This window comes from Manis javanica, chromosome 18, assembly GCF_040802235.1.
Source record: "Manis javanica isolate MJ-LG chromosome 18, MJ_LKY, whole genome shotgun sequence".
NCBI classification, from domain to species: Eukaryota; Metazoa; Chordata; class Mammalia; order Pholidota; family Manidae; genus Manis; species Manis javanica.
In genome coordinates this window covers 24,025,706-24,042,319 of record NC_133173.1, presented here as the reverse complement: position 1 = coordinate 24,042,319, position 16,614 = coordinate 24,025,706, and positions in this window count along the sequence as shown.

The window sequence follows — 16,614 nt, the reverse complement described above, 5'->3', positions numbered from 1 at the left end:
GGACAGGTATACTACTTTCAAGCAAAAACGTGTAACTCTCTGAAGTCACTTGGAGTCTGATCACTCATGTTCTGAATATTTTAGGAATGCTGCAGATGATTTGACCTCAGTAACATTTGATGGTGCCGCCAATGCAAGGTGAGGCATACGAGTTACAAGCAAAATGGTGTTAGCCGCGGAAGTCAGTTGGAGTCTGATCGTACATGTTTTGATCTTTTTAGGAACGCTGCCGATGAACTGACTTCAGCAATCCCTGACGGTGCCGCTTTTGCAAGGTGAGGTATACTAATGTCAAGCAAAAAAGTGTAACTCCCTTAGGTCACTTGGAGTCTGATGATATGTGTTTTGAATTTCTTAGGAATCCTGCAGAGGAATTGACATGGGAAATCTCTGATGGATCCGCCAGTGCTAGGTGAGGTGTAGTCACTGCAAACAAAATCGTGTCAATGTCTCTAGTCACTTGGAGTCTGATCGTACATTTTTTGAAACTTTTGGGAATGCTGCAGATAAACGGACCTCAGTACTACCTCATGGAGCGGCCAATGCGAGGTGACGCATCTGAGTTTCAAGCAAAAATGCGTTACTCTCTGAAGTTACTTGGTGACTGATCACACATGTTTTGACTTTTTTAGGAATACTGCCAATGAATTGACGTGAGAAATCTCTGATGGACCCAACAGTGCAAGGGGAGGTGAACCAACGTCAAGCAAGAAAATATTTGACTGTCTGAAGTCTGTTGGAGACTGATCATACATGTTTTCAGTTTTTTCGGAATGTGGCCAATGAATTGACATCAGTAATCTCACATGAACCTGCCAGGGCAAGGGGAGGTACACGAATTTCAAGCAGAAAGGAAACCTCGCTTAAGTCCCTTGGATTCTGATCGCACATGGTTCAAACTTTTAAGGAATGCAGCCGATGAGTTGTGATAATTAATCTCGGCTGGTGCTGCCAAAGCAAGGTGAGGTATACTAATTTCAAGCAAAAACGTGGAACTCTCTGAAGTCACTTGGAGTCTGACGATATGTGTTTTGAATTTTTGAGGAATACTGAAGATGAATTGACATGAGAAAGCTCTGATGCCTTCAGCACTGCATGGTGAGGTATTCTTATTTCATGCAAGCGAATATTGTACTCTCTGAAGCCTCTTGGAGATTGATCATGCATGTCCTCAATTTTTTACGACTGTTGCCAACGAATTCACATCAGTAATCTCACATGAATGTGCCTACGCCAGGTTAGGTGCACTAATTTCCAGCAAAAAGTGTACCTCGCTGAAGTCCCCTGGAGTCTGCTCATGCATGATTTGAATGTCTGCGGACTGCTGCCCATGAATCCACTTCAGCAATCTCTGATGGAAGCGCCAGTACATGGACAGGTATACTACTTTCAAGCAAAAACGTGTAACTCTCTGAAGTCACTTGGAGTCTGATCACTCATGTTCTGAATATTTTAGGAATGCTGCAGATGATTTGACCTCAGTAACATTTGATGGTGCCGCCAATGCAAGGTGAGGCATACGAGTTACAAGCAAAATGGTGTTAGCCGCGGAAGTCAGTTGGAGTCTGATCGTACATGTTTTGATCTTTTTAGGAACGCTGCCGATGAACTGACTTCAGCAATCCCTGACGGTGGCGCTTTTGCAAGGTGAGGTATACTAATGTCAAGCAAAAAAGTGTAACTCCCTTAGGTCACTTGGAGTCTGATGATATGTGTTTTGAATTTCTTAGGAATCCTGCAGAGGAATTGACATGGGAAATCTCTGATGGATCCGCCAGTGCTAGGTGAGGTGTAGTCACTGCAAACAAAATCGTGTCAATGTCTCTAGTCACTTGGAGTGTGATCGTACATTTTTTGAAACTTTTGGGAATGCTGCAGATAAACGGACCTCAGTAATACCTCATGGAGCGGCCAATGCGAGGTGACGCATCTGAGTTTCAAGCAAAAATGCGTTACTCTCTGAAGTTACTTGGTGACTGATCACACATGTTTTGACTTTTTTAGGAATACTGCCAATGAATTGACGTGAGAAATCTATGATGGACCCAACAGTGCAAGGGGAGGTGAACCAACATCAAGCAAGAAAATATTTGACTGTCTAAAGTCTGTTGGAGACTGATCATACATGTTTTCAGTTTTTTCGGAATGTGGCCAATGAATTGACATCAGTAATCTCACATGAACCTGCCAGGGCAAGGGGAGGTACACGAATTTCAAGCAGAAAGGAAACCTCGCTGAAGTCCCTTGGATTCTGATCGCACATGGTTCAAACTTTTAAGGAATGCAGCCGATGAGTTGTGATAATTAATCTCGGCTGGTGCTGCCAATGCAAGGTGAGGTATACTAATTTCAAGCAAAAAAGTGGAACTCTCTGAAGTCGCTTGGAGTCTGACGATATGTGTTTTGAATTTTTGAGGAATACTGAAGATGAATTGACATGAGAAAGCTCTGATGCCTTCAGCACTGCATGGTGAGGTATTCTTATTTCATGCAAGCGAATATTTTACTCTCTGAAGCCTCTTGGAGATTGATCATGCATGTCCTCAATTTTTTAGGAATGTTGCCAACGAATTCACATCAGTAATCTCACATGAATGTGCCTACGCCAGGTTAGGTGCACTAATTTCCAGCAAAAAGTGTACCTCGCTGAAGTCCCCTGGAGTCTGCTCATGCATGATTTGAATGTCTGCGGACTGCTGCCCATGAATGCACTTCAGCAATCTCTGATGGAAGCGCCAGTACATGGACAGGTATACTACTTTCAAGCAAAAACGTGTAACTCTCTGAAGTCACTTGGAGTCTGATCATTCATGTTCTGAATATTTTAGGAATGCTGCAGGTGATTTGACCTCAGTAACATTTGATGGTGCCGCCAATGCAAGGTGAGGCATACGAGTTTCAAGCAAAATGGTGTTAGCCGGGGAAGTCAGTTGGGGTCTGATCGTACATGTTTTGATGTTTTTAGGAACGCTGCCGATGAACTGACTTCAGCAATCCCTGACGGTGGCGCTTTTGCAAGGTGAGGTATACTAATGTCAAGCAAAAAAGTGTAACTCCCTGAGGTCACTTGGAGTCTGATGATATGTGTTTTGAATTTCTTAGGAATCCTGCAGAGGAATTGACATGGGAAATCTCTGATGGACCCACCGGTACAAGGTGAGGTATTCCAAATTCAAGCACACAAGTATTTTACGCTGTGCAGTCTCGTACAGTCTGATCATACAGATTTTCAATTTTTTAGGAATATTGCCAAGGATTTGACAGCAGTAATCTCACAGGAATGTGCCCCTGCAAGGTTAGGTATACTAATTTCAAGCAGAAAGTGTACCTCCCCGAAGTCACTAGGACTCTGATCATACATGTTCTCCATTTCTAAGGAATGTTGCACGTGAATTGACATCAGGAATCTCCGATGGACGCACCAGTACCAGGAGAGGTATGCTCCTTTCAAGCAAAAACAATGTAGTGTCTGAGGTCACCTGCAGTCTGAGGATATGTATTTTGAATTTTTTAGGAATACTGCAGGGGAATTGACATGAGACATCTCTGATGCATCCGCCAGTGCTAGGTGAGGTGTAGTCACTGCAAACAAAATCGTGTCAATGTCTCTAGTCACTTGGAGTCTGATCGTACATTTTTTGAAACTAGTGGGAATGCTGCAGATAAACGGACCTCAGTAATACCTCATGGAGCGGCCAATGCGAGGTGACGCATCTGAGTTTCAAGCAAAAATGCGTTACTCTCTGAAGTTACTTGGTGACTGATCACACATGTTTTGACTTTTTTAGGAATACTGCCAATGAATTGACGTGAGAAATCTCTGATGGACCCCACAGTGCAAGGGGAGGTGAACCAACGTCAAGCAAGAAAATATTTGACTGTCTGAAGTCTGTTGGAGACTGATCATACATGTTTTCAGTTTTTTCGGCATGTGGCCAATGAATTGACATCAGTAATCTCACATGAACCTGCCAGGGCAAGGGGAGGTACACGAATTTCAAGCAGCAAGGAAACCTCGCTGAAGTCCCTTGGATTCTGATCGCACATGGTTCAAACTTTTAAGGAATGCAGCCGATGAGTTGTGATAATTAATCTCGGCTGGTGCTGCCAATGCAAGGTGAGGTATACTAATTTCAAGCAAAAAAGTGGAACTCTCTGAAGTCGCTTGGAGTCTGACGATATGTGTTTTGAATTTTTGAGGAATACTGAAGATGAATTGACATGAGAAAGCTCTGATGCCTTCAGCACTGCATGGTGAGGTATTCTTATTTCATGCAAGCGAATATTTTACTCTCTGAAGCCTCTTGGAGATTGATCATGCATGTCCTCAATTTTTTAGGAATGTTGCCAACGAATTCACATCAGTAATCTCACATGAATGTGCCTACGCCAGGTTAGGTGCACTAATTTCCAGCAAAAAGTGTACCTCGCTGAAGTCCCCTGGAGTCTGCTCATGCATGATTTGAATGTCTGCGGACTGCTGCCCATGAATGCACTTCAGCAATCTCTGATGGAAGCGCCAGTACATGGACAGGTATACTACTTTCAAGCAAAAACGTGTAACTCTCTGAAGTCACTTGGAGTCTGATCATTCATGTTCTGAATATTTTAGGAATGCTGCAGGTGATTTGACCTCAGTAACATTTGATGGTGCCGCCAATGCAAGGTGAGGCATACGAGTTTCAAGCAAAATGGTGTTAGCCGGGGAAGTCAGTTGGGGTCTGATCGTACATGTTTTGATGTTTTTAGGAACGCTGCCGATGAACTGACTTCAGCAATCCCTGACGGTGGCGCTTTTGCAAGGTGAGGTATACTAATGTCAAGCAAAAAAGTGTAACTCCCTGAGGTCACTTGGAGTCTGATGATATGTGTTTTGAATTTCTTAGGAATCCTGCAGAGGAATTGACATGGGAAATCTCTGATGGACCCACCGGTACAAGGTGAGGTATTCCAAATTCAAGCACACAAGTATTTTACGCTGTGCAGTCTCGTACAGTCTGATCATACAGATTTTCAATTTTTTAGGAATATTGCCAAGGATTTGACAGCAGTAATCTCACAGGAATGTGCCCCTGCAAGGTTAGGTATACTAATTTCAAGCAGAAAGTGTACCTCCCCGAAGTCACTAGGACTCTGATCATACATGTTCTCCATTTCTAAGGAATGTTGCACGTGAATTGACATCAGGAATCTCCGATGGACGCACCAGTACCAGGAGAGGTATGCTCCTTTCAAGCAAAAACAATGTAGTGTCTGAGGTCACCTGCAGTCTGAGGATATGTATTTTGAATTTTTTAGGAATACTGCAGGGGAATTGACATGAGACATCTCTGATGCATCCGCCAGTGCTAGGTGAGGTGTAGTCACTGCAAACAAAATCGTGTCAATGTCTCTAGTCACTTGGAGTCTGATCGTACATTTTTTGAAACTTTTGGGAATGCTGCAGATAAACGGACCTCAGTAATACCTCATGGAGCGGCCAATGCGAGGTGACGCATCTGAGTTTCAAGCAAAAATGCGTTACTCTCTGAAGTTACTTGGTGACTGATCACACATGTTTTGACTTTTTTAGGAATACTGCCAATGAATTGACGTGAGAAATCTCTGATGGACCCCACAGTGCAAGGGGAGGTGAACCAACGTCAAGCAAGAAAATATTTGACTGTCTGAAGTCTGTTGGAGACTGATCATACATGTTTTCAGTTTTTTCGGCATGTGGCCAATGAATTGACATCAGTAATCTCACATGAACCTGCCAGGGCAAGGGGAGGTACACGAATTTCAAGCAGCAAGGAAACCTCGCTGAAGTCCCTTGGATTCTGATCGCACATGGTTCAAACTTTTAAGGAATGCAGCCGATGAGTTGTGATAATTAATCTCGGCTGGTGCTGCCAATGCAAGGTGAGGTATACTAATTTCAAGCAAAAAAGTGGAACTCTCTGAAGTCGCTTGGAGTCTGACGATATGTGTTTTGAATTTTTGAGGAATACTGAAGATGAATTGACATGAGAAAGCTCTGATGCCTTCAGCACTGCATGGTGAGGTATTCTTATTTCATGCAAGCGAATATTTTACTCTCTGAAGCCTCTTGGAGATTGATCATGCATGTCCTCAATTTTTTAGGAATGTTGCCAACGAATTCACATCAGTAATCTCACATGAATGTGCCTACGCCAGGTTAGGTGCACTAATTTCCAGCAAAAAGTGTACCTCGCTGAAGTCCCCTGGAGTCTGCTCATGCATGATTTGAATGTCTGCGGACTGCTGCCCATGAATGCACTTCAGCAATCTCTGATGGAAGCGCCAGTACATGGACAGGTATACTACTTTCAAGCAAAAACGTGTAACTCTCTGAAGTCACTTGGAGTCTGATCATTCATGTTCTGAATATTTTAGGAATGCTGCAGGTGATTTGACCTCAGTAACATTTGATGGTGCCGCCAATGCAAGGTGAGGCATACGAGTTGCAAGCAAAATGGTGTTAGCCGGGGAAGTCAGTTGGGGTCTGATCGTACATGTTTTGATGTTTTTAGGAACGCTGCCGATGAACTGACTTCAGCAATCCCTGACGGTGGCGCTTTTGCAAGGTGAGGTATACTAATGTCAAGCAAAAAAGTGTAACTCCCTGAGGTCACTTGGAGTCTGATGATATGTGTTTTGAATTTCTTAGGAATCCTGCAGAGGAATTGACATGGGAAATCTCTGATGGACCCACCGCTACAAGGTGAGGTATTCCAAATTCAAGCACACAAGTATTTTACGCTGTGCAGTCTCGTACAGTCTGATCATACAGATTTTCAATTTTTTAGGAATATTGCCAAGGATTTGACAGCAGTAATCTCACAGGAATGTGCCCCTGCAAGGTTAGGTATACTAATTTCAAGCAGAAAGTGTACCTCCCCGAAGTCACTAGGACTCTGATCATACATGTTCTCCATTTCTAAGGAATGTTGCACGTGAATTGACATCAGGAATCTCCGATGGACGCACCAGTACCAGGAGAGGTATGCTCCTTTCAAGCAAAAACAATGTAGTGTCTGAGGTCACCTGCAGTCTGAGGATATGTATTTTGAATTTTTTAGGAATACTGCAGGGGAATTGACATGAGACATCTCTGATGCATCCGCCAGTGCTAGGTGAGGTGTAGTCACTGCAAACAAAATCGTGTCAATGTCTCTAGTCACTTGGAGTCTGATCGTACATTTTTTGAAACTAGTGGGAATGCTGCAGATAAACGGACCTCAGTAATACCTCATGGAGCGGCCAATGCGAGGTGACGCATCTGAGTTTCAAGCAAAAATGCGTTACTCTCTGAAGTTACTTGGTGACTGATCACACATGTTTTGACTTTTTTAGGAATACTGCCAATGAATTGACGTGAGAAATCTCTGATGGACCCCACAGTGCAAGGGGAGGTGAACCAACGTCAAGCAAGAAAATATTTGACTGTCTGAAGTCTGTTGGAGACTGATCATACATGTTTTCAGTTTTTTCGGCATGTGGCCAATGAATTGACATCAGTAATCTCACATGAACCTGCCAGGGCAAGGGGAGGTACACGAATTTCAAGCAGCAAGGAAACCTCGCTGAAGTCCCTTGGATTCTGATCGCACATGGTTCAAACTTTTAAGGAATGCAGCCGATGAGTTGTGATAATTAATCTCGGCTGGTGCTGCCAATGCAAGGTGAGGTATACTAATTTCAAGCAAAAAAGTGGAACTCTCTGAAGTCGCTTGGAGTCTGACGATATGTGTTTTGAATTTTTGAGGAATACTGAAGATGAATTGACATGAGAAAGCTCTGATGCCTTCAGCACTGCATGGTGAGGTATTCTTATTTCATGCAAGCGAATATTTTACTCTCTGAAGCCTCTTGGAGATTGATCATGCATGTCCTCAATTTTTTAGGAATGTTGCCAACGAATTCACATCAGTAATCTCACATGAATGTGCCTACGCCAGGTTAGGTGCACTAATTTCCAGCAAAAAGTGTACCTCGCTGAAGTCCCCTGGAGTCTGCTCATGCATGATTTGAATGTCTGCGGACTGCTGCCCATGAATGCACTTCAGCAATCTCTGATGGAAGCGCCAGTACATGGACAGGTATACTACTTTCAAGCAAAAACGTGTAACTCTCTGAAGTCACTTGGAGTCTGATCATTCATGTTCTCAATATTTTAGGAATGCTGCAGGTGATTTGACCTCAGTAACATTTGATGGTGCCGCCAATGCAAGGTGAGGCATACGAGTTTCAAGCAAAATGGTGTTAGCCGGGGAAGTCAGTTGGGGTCTGATCGTACATGTTTTGATGTTTTTAGGAACGCTGCCGATGAACTGACTTCAGCAATCCCTGACGGTGGCGCTTTTGCAAGGTGAGGTATACTAATGTCAAGCAAAAAAGTGTAACTCCCTGAGGTCACTTGGAGTCTGATGATATGTGTTTTGAATTTCTTAGGAATCCTGCAGAGGAATTGACATGGGAAATCTCTGATGGACCCACCGCTACAAGGTGAGGTATTCCAAATTCAAGCACACAAGTATTTTACGCTGTGCAGTCTCGTACAGTCTGATCATACAGATTTTCAATTTTTTAGGAATATTGCCAAGGATTTGACAGCAGTAATCTCACAGGAATGTGCCCCTGCAAGGTTAGGTATACTAATTTCAAGCAGAAAGTGTACCTCCCCGAAGTCACTAGGACTCTGATCATACATGTTCTCCATTTCTAAGGAATGTTGCACGTGAATTGACATCAGGAATCTCCGATGGACGCACCAGTACCAGGAGAGGTATGCTCCTTTCAAGCAAAAACAATGTAGTGTCTGAGGTCACCTGCAGTCTGAGGATATGTATTTTGAATTTTTTAGGAATACTGCAGGGGAATTGACATGAGACATCTCTGATGCATCCGCCAGTGCTAGGTGAGGTGTAGTCACTGCAAACAAAATCGTGTCAATGTCTCTAGTCACTTGGAGTCTGATCGTACATTTTTTGAAACTTTTGGGAATGCTGCAGATAAACGGACCTCAGTAATACCTCATGGAGCGGCCAATGCGAGGTGACGCATCTGAGTTTCAAGCAAAAATGCGTTACTCTCTGAAGTTACTTGGTGACTGATCACACATGTTTTGACTTTTTTAGGAATACTGCCAATGAATTGACGTGAGAAATCTCTGATGGACCCCACAGTGCAAGGGGAGGTGAACCAACGTCAAGCAAGAAAATATTTGACTGTCTGAAGTCTGTTGGAGACTGATCATACATGTTTTCAGTTTTTTCGGCATGTGGCCAATGAATTGACATCAGTAATCTCACATGAACCTGCCAGGGCAAGGGGAGGTACACGAATTTCAAGCAGCAAGGAAACCTCGCTGAAGTCCCTTGGATTCTGATCGCACATGGTTCAAACTTTTAAGGAATGCAGCCGATGAGTTGTGATAATTAATCTCGGCTGGTGCTGCCAATGCAAGGTGAGGTATACTAATTTCAAGCAAAAAAGTGGAACTCTCTGAAGTCGCTTGGAGTCTGACGATATGTGTTTTGAATTTTTGAGGAATACTGAAGATGAATTGACATGAGAAAGCTCTGATGCCTTCAGCACTGCATGGTGAGGTATTCTTATTTCATGCAAGCGAATATTTTACTCTCTGAAGCCTCTTGGAGATTGATCATGCATGTCCTCAATTTTTTAGGAATGTTGCCAACGAATTCACATCAGTAATCTCACATGAATGTGCCTACGCCAGGTTAGGTGCACTAATTTCCAGCAAAAAGTGTACCTCGCTGAAGTCCCCTGGAGTCTGCTCATGCATGATTTGAATGTCTGCGGACTGCTGCCCATGAATGCACTTCAGCAATCTCTGATGGAAGCGCCAGTACATGGACAGGTATACTACTTTCAAGCAAAAACGTGTAACTCTCTGAAGTCACTTGGAGTCTGATCATTCATGTTCTCAATATTTTAGGAATGCTGCAGGTGATTTGACCTCAGTAACATTTGATGGTGCCGCCAATGCAAGGTGAGGCATACGAGTTTCAAGCAAAATGGTGTTAGCCGGGGAAGTCAGTTGGGGTCTGATCGTACATGTTTTGATGTTTTTAGGAACGCTGCCGATGAACTGACTTCAGCAATCCCTGACGGTGGCGCTTTTGCAAGGTGAGGTATACTAATGTCAAGCAAAAAAGTGTAACTCCCTGAGGTCACTTGGAGTCTGATGATATGTGTTTTGAATTTCTTAGGAATCCTGCAGAGGAATTGACATGGGAAATCTCTGATGGACCCACCGGTACAAGGTGAGGTATTCCAAATTCAAGCACACAAGTATTTTACGCTGTGCAGTCTCGTACAGTCTGATCATACAGATTTTCAATTTTTTAGGAATATTGCCAAGGATTTGACAGCAGTAATCTCACAGGAATGTGCCCCTGCAAGGTTAGGTATACTAATTTCAAGCAGAAAGTGTACCTCCCCGAAGTCACTAGGACTCTGATCATACATGTTCTCCATTTCTAAGGAATGTTGCACGTGAATTGACATCAGGAATCTCCGATGGACGCACCAGTACCAGGAGAGGTATGCTCCTTTCAAGCAAAAACAATGTAGTGTCTGAGGTCACCTGCAGTCTGAGGATATGTATTTTGAATTTTTTAGGAATACTGCAGGGGAATTGACATGAGACATCTCTGATGCATCCGCCAGTGCTAGGTGAGGTGTAGTCACTGCAAACAAAATCGTGTCAATGTCTCTAGTCACTTGGAGTCTGATCGTACATTTTTTGAAACTAGTGGGAATGCTGCAGATAAACGGACCTCAGTAATACCTCATGGAGCGGCCAATGCGAGGTGACGCATCTGAGTTTCAAGCAAAAATGCGTTACTCTCTGAAGTTACTTGGTGACTGATCACACATGTTTTGACTTTTTTAGGAATACTGCCAATGAATTGACGTGAGAAATCTCTGATGGACCCCACAGTGCAAGGGGAGGTGAACCAACGTCAAGCAAGAAAATATTTGACTGTCTGAAGTCTGTTGGAGACTGATCATACATGTTTTCAGTTTTTTCGGCATGTGGCCAATGAATTGACATCAGTAATCTCACATGAACCTGCCAGGGCAAGGGGAGGTACACGAATTTCAAGCAGCAAGGAAACCTCGCTGAAGTCCCTTGGATTCTGATCGCACATGGTTCAAACTTTTAAGGAATGCAGCCGATGAGTTGTGATAATTAATCTCGGCTGGTGCTGCCAATGCAAGGTGAGGTATACTAATTTCAAGCAAAAAAGTGGAACTCTCTGAAGTCGCTTGGAGTCTGACGATATGTGTTTTGAATTTTTGAGGAATACTGAAGATGAATTGACATGAGAAAGCTCCGATGCCTTCAGCACTGCATGGTGAGGTATTCTTATTTCATGCAAGCGAATATTTTACTCTCTGAAGCCTCTTGGAGATTGATCATGCATGTCCTCAATTTTTTAGGAATGTTGCCAACGAATTCACATCAGTAATCTCACATGAATGTGCCTACGCCAGGTTAGGTGCACTAATTTCCAGCAAAAAGTGTACCTCGCTGAAGTCCCCTGGAGTCTGCTCATGCATGATTTGAATGTCTGCGGACTGCTGCCCATGAATGCACTTCAGCAATCTCTGATGGAAGCGCCAGTACATGGACAGGTATACTACTTTCAAGCAAAAACGTGTAACTCTCTGAAGTCACTTGGAGTCTGATCATTCATGTTCTGAATATTTTAGGAATGCTGCAGGTGATTTGACCTCAGTAACATTTGATGGTGCCGCCAATGCAAGGTGAGGCATACGAGTTTCAAGCAAAATGGTGTTAGCCGGGGAAGTCAGTTGGGGTCTGATCGTACATGTTTTGATGTTTTTAGGAACGCTGCCGATGAACTGACTTCAGCAATCCCTGACGGTGGCGCTTTTGCAAGGTGAGGTATACTAATGTCAAGCAAAAAAGTGTAACTCCCTGAGGTCACTTGGAGTCTGATGATATGTGTTTTGAATTTCTTAGGAATCCTGCAGAGGAATTGACATGGGAAATCTCTGATGGACCCACCGGTACAAGGTGAGGTATTCCAAATTCAAGCACACAAGTATTTTACGCTGTGCAGTCTCGTACAGTCTGATCATACAGATTTTCAATTTTTTAGGAATATTGCCAAGGATTTGACAGCAGTAATCTCACAGGAATGTGCCCCTGCAAGGTTAGGTATACTAATTTCAAGCAGAAAGTGTACCTCCCCGAAGTCACTAGGACTCTGATCATACATGTTCTCCATTTCTAAGGAATGTTGCACGTGAATTGACATCAGGAATCTCCGATGGACGCACCAGTACCAGGAGAGGTATGCTCCTTTCAAGCAAAAACAATGTAGTGTCTGAGGTCACCTGCAGTCTGAGGATATGTATTTTGAATTTTTTAGGAATACTGCAGGGGAATTGACATGAGACATCTCTGATGCATCCGCCAGTGCTAGGTGAGGTGTAGTCACTGCAAACAAAATCGTGTCAATGTCTCTAGTCACTTGGAGTCTGATCGTACATTTTTTGAAACTTTTGGGAATGCTGCAGATAAACGGACCTCAGTAATACCTCATGGAGCGGCCAATGCGAGGTGACGCATCTGAGTTTCAAGCAAAAATGCGTTACTCTCTGAAGTTACTTGGTGACTGATCACACATGTTTTGACTTTTTTAGGAATACTGCCAATGAATTGACGTGAGAAATCTCTGATGGACCCCACAGTGCAAGGGGAGGTGAACCAACGTCAAGCAAGAAAATATTTGACTGTCTGAAGTCTGTTGGAGACTGATCATACATGTTTTCAGTTTTTTCGGCATGTGGCCAATGAATTGACATCAGTAATCTCACATGAACCTGCCAGGGCAAGGGGAGGTACACGAATTTCAAGCAGCAAGGAAACCTCGCTGAAGTCCCTTGGATTCTGATCGCACATGGTTCAAACTTTTAAGGAATGCAGCCGATGAGTTGTGATAATTAATCTCGGCTGGTGCTGCCAATGCAAGGTGAGGTATACTAATTTCAAGCAAAAAAGTGGAACTCTCTGAAGTCGCTTGGAGTCTGACGATATGTGTTTTGAATTTTTGAGGAATACTGAAGATGAATTGACATGAGAAAGCTCTGATGCCTTCAGCACTGCATGGTGAGGTATTCTTATTTCATGCAAGCGAATATTTTACTCTCTGAAGCCTCTTGGAGATTGATCATGCATGTCCTCAATTTTTTAGGAATGTTGCCAACGAATTCACATCAGTAATCTCACATGAATGTGCCTACGCCAGGTTAGGTGCACTAATTTCCAGCAAAAAGTGTACCTCGCTGAAGTCCCCTGGAGTCTGCTCATGCATGATTTGAATGTCTGCGGACTGCTGCCCATGAATGCACTTCAGCAATCTCTGATGGAAGCGCCAGTACATGGACAGGTATACTACTTTCAAGCAAAAACGTGTAACTCTCTGAAGTCACTTGGAGTCTGATCATTCATGTTCTGAATATTTTAGGAATGCTGCAGGTGATTTGACCTCAGTAACATTTGATGGTGCCGCCAATGCAAGGTGAGGCATACGAGTTTCAAGCAAAATGGTGTTAGCCGGGGAAGTCAGTTGGGGTCTGATCGTACATGTTTTGATGTTTTTAGGAACGCTGCCGATGAACTGACTTCAGCAATCCCTGACGGTGGCGCTTTTGCAAGGTGAGGTATACTAATGTCAAGCAAAAAAGTGTAACTCCCTGAGGTCACTTGGAGTCTGATGATATGTGTTTTGAATTTCTTAGGAATCCTGCAGAGGAATTGACATGGGAAATCTCTGATGGACCCACCGGTACAAGGTGAGGTATTCCAAATTCAAGCACACAAGTATTTTACGCTGTGCAGTCTCGTACAGTCTGATCATACAGATTTTCAATTTTTTAGGAATATTGCCAAGGATTTGACAGCAGTAATCTCACAGGAATGTGCCCCTGCAAGGTTAGGTATACTAATTTCAAGCAGAAAGTGTACCTCCCCGAAGTCACTAGGACTCTGATCATACATGTTCTCCATTTCTAAGGAATGTTGCACGTGAATTGACATCAGGAATCTCCGATGGACGCACCAGTACCAGGAGAGGTATGCTCCTTTCAAGCAAAAACAATGTAGTGTCTGAGGTCACCTGCAGTCTGAGGATATGTATTTTGAATTTTTTAGGAATACTGCAGGGGAATTGACATGAGACATCTCTGATGCATCCGCCAGTGCTAGGTGAGGTGTAGTCACTGCAAACAAAATCGTGTCAATGTCTCTAGTCACTTGGAGTCTGATCGTACATTTTTTGAAACTTTTGGGAATGCTGCAGATAAACGGACCTCAGTAATACCTCATGGAGCGGCCAATGCGAGGTGACGCATCTGAGTTTCAAGCAAAAATGCGTTACTCTCTGAAGTTACTTGGTGACTGATCACACATGTTTTGACTTTTTTAGGAATACTGCCAATGAATTGACGTGAGAAATCTCTGATGGACCCCACAGTGCAAGGGGAGGTGAACCAACGTCAAGCAAGAAAATATTTGACTGTCTGAAGTCTGTTGGAGACTGATCATACATGTTTTCAGTTTTTTCGGCATGTGGCCAATGAATTGACATCAGTAATCTCACATGAACCTGCCAGGGCAAGGGGAGGTACACGAATTTCAAGCAGCAAGGAAACCTCGCTGAAGTCCCTTGGATTCTGATCGCACATGGTTCAAACTTTTAAGGAATGCAGCCGATGAGTTGTGATAATTAATCTCGGCTGGTGCTGCCAATGCAAGGTGAGGTATACTAATTTCAAGCAAAAAAGTGGAACTCTCTGAAGTCGCTTGGAGTCTGACGATATGTGTTTTGAATTTTTGAGGAATACTGAAGATGAATTGACATGAGAAAGCTCTGATGCCTTCAGCACTGCATGGTGAGGTATTCTTATTTCATGCAAGCGAATATTTTACTCTCTGAAGCCTCTTGGAGATTGATCATGCATGTCCTCAATTTTTTAGGAATGTTGCCAACGAATTCACATCAGTAATCTCACATGAATGTGCCTACGCCAGGTTAGGTGCACTAATTTCCAGCAAAAAGTGTACCTCGCTGAAGTCCCCTGGAGTCTGCTCATGCATGATTTGAATGTCTGCGGACTGCTGCCCATGAATGCACTTCAGCAATCTCTGATGGAAGCGCCAGTACATGGACAGGTATACTACTTTCAAGCAAAAACGTGTAACTCTCTGAAGTCACTTGGAGTCTGATCATTCATGTTCTGAATATTTTAGGAATGCTGCAGGTGATTTGACCTCAGTAACATTTGATGGTGCCGCCAATGCAAGGTGAGGCATACGAGTTGCAAGCAAAATGGTGTTAGCCGGGGAAGTCAGTTGGGGTCTGATCGTACATGTTTTGATGTTTTTAGGAACGCTGCCGATGAACTGACTTCAGCAATCCCTGACGGTGGCGCTTTTGCAAGGTGAGGTATACTAATGTCAAGCAAAAAAGTGTAACTCCCTGAGGTCACTTGGAGTCTGATGATATGTGTTTTGAATTTCTTAGGAATCCTGCAGAGGAATTGACATGGGAAATCTCTGATGGACCCACCGGTACAAGGTGAGGTATTCCAAATTCAAGCACACAAGTATTTTACGCTGTGCAGTCTCGTACAGTCTGATCATACAGATTTTCAATTTTTTAGGAATATTGCCAAGGATTTGACAGCAGTAATCTCACAGGAATGTGCCCCTGCAAGGTTAGGTATACTAATTTCAAGCAGAAAGTGTACCTCCCCGAAGTCACTAGGACTCTGATCATACATGTTCTCCATTTCTAAGGAATGTTGCACGTGAATTGACATCAGGAATCTCCGATGGACGCACCAGTACCAGGAGAGGTATGCTCCTTTCAAGCAAAAACAATGTAGTGTCTGAGGTCACCTGCAGTCTGAGGATATGTATTTTGAATTTTTTAGGAATACTGCAGGGGAATTGACATGAGACATCTCTGATGCATCCGCCAGTGCTAGGTGAGGTGTAGTCACTGCAAACAAAATCGTGTCAATGTCTCTAGTCACTTGGAGTCTGATCGTACATTTTTTGAAACTTTTGGGAATGCTGCAGATAAACGGACCTCAGTAATACCTCATGGAGCGGCCAATGCGAGGTGACGCATCTGAGTTTCAAGCAAAAATGCGTTACTCTCTGAAGTTACTTGGTGACTGATCACACATGTTTTGACTTTTTTAGGAATACTGCCAATGAATTGACGTGAGAAATCTCTGATGGACCCCACAGTGCAAGGGGAGGTGAACCAACGTCAAGCAAGAAAATATTTGACTGTCTGAAGTCTGTTGGAGACTGATCATACATGTTTTCAGTTTTTTCGGCATGTGGCCAATGAATTGACATCAGTAATCTCACATGAACCTGCCAGGGCAAGGGGAGGTACACGAATTTCAAGCAGCAAGGAAACCTCGCTGAAGTCCCTTGGATTCTGATCGCACATGGTTCAAACTTTTAAGGAATGCAGCCGATGAGTTGTGATAATTAATCTCGGCTGGTGCTGCCAATGCAAGGTGAGGTAT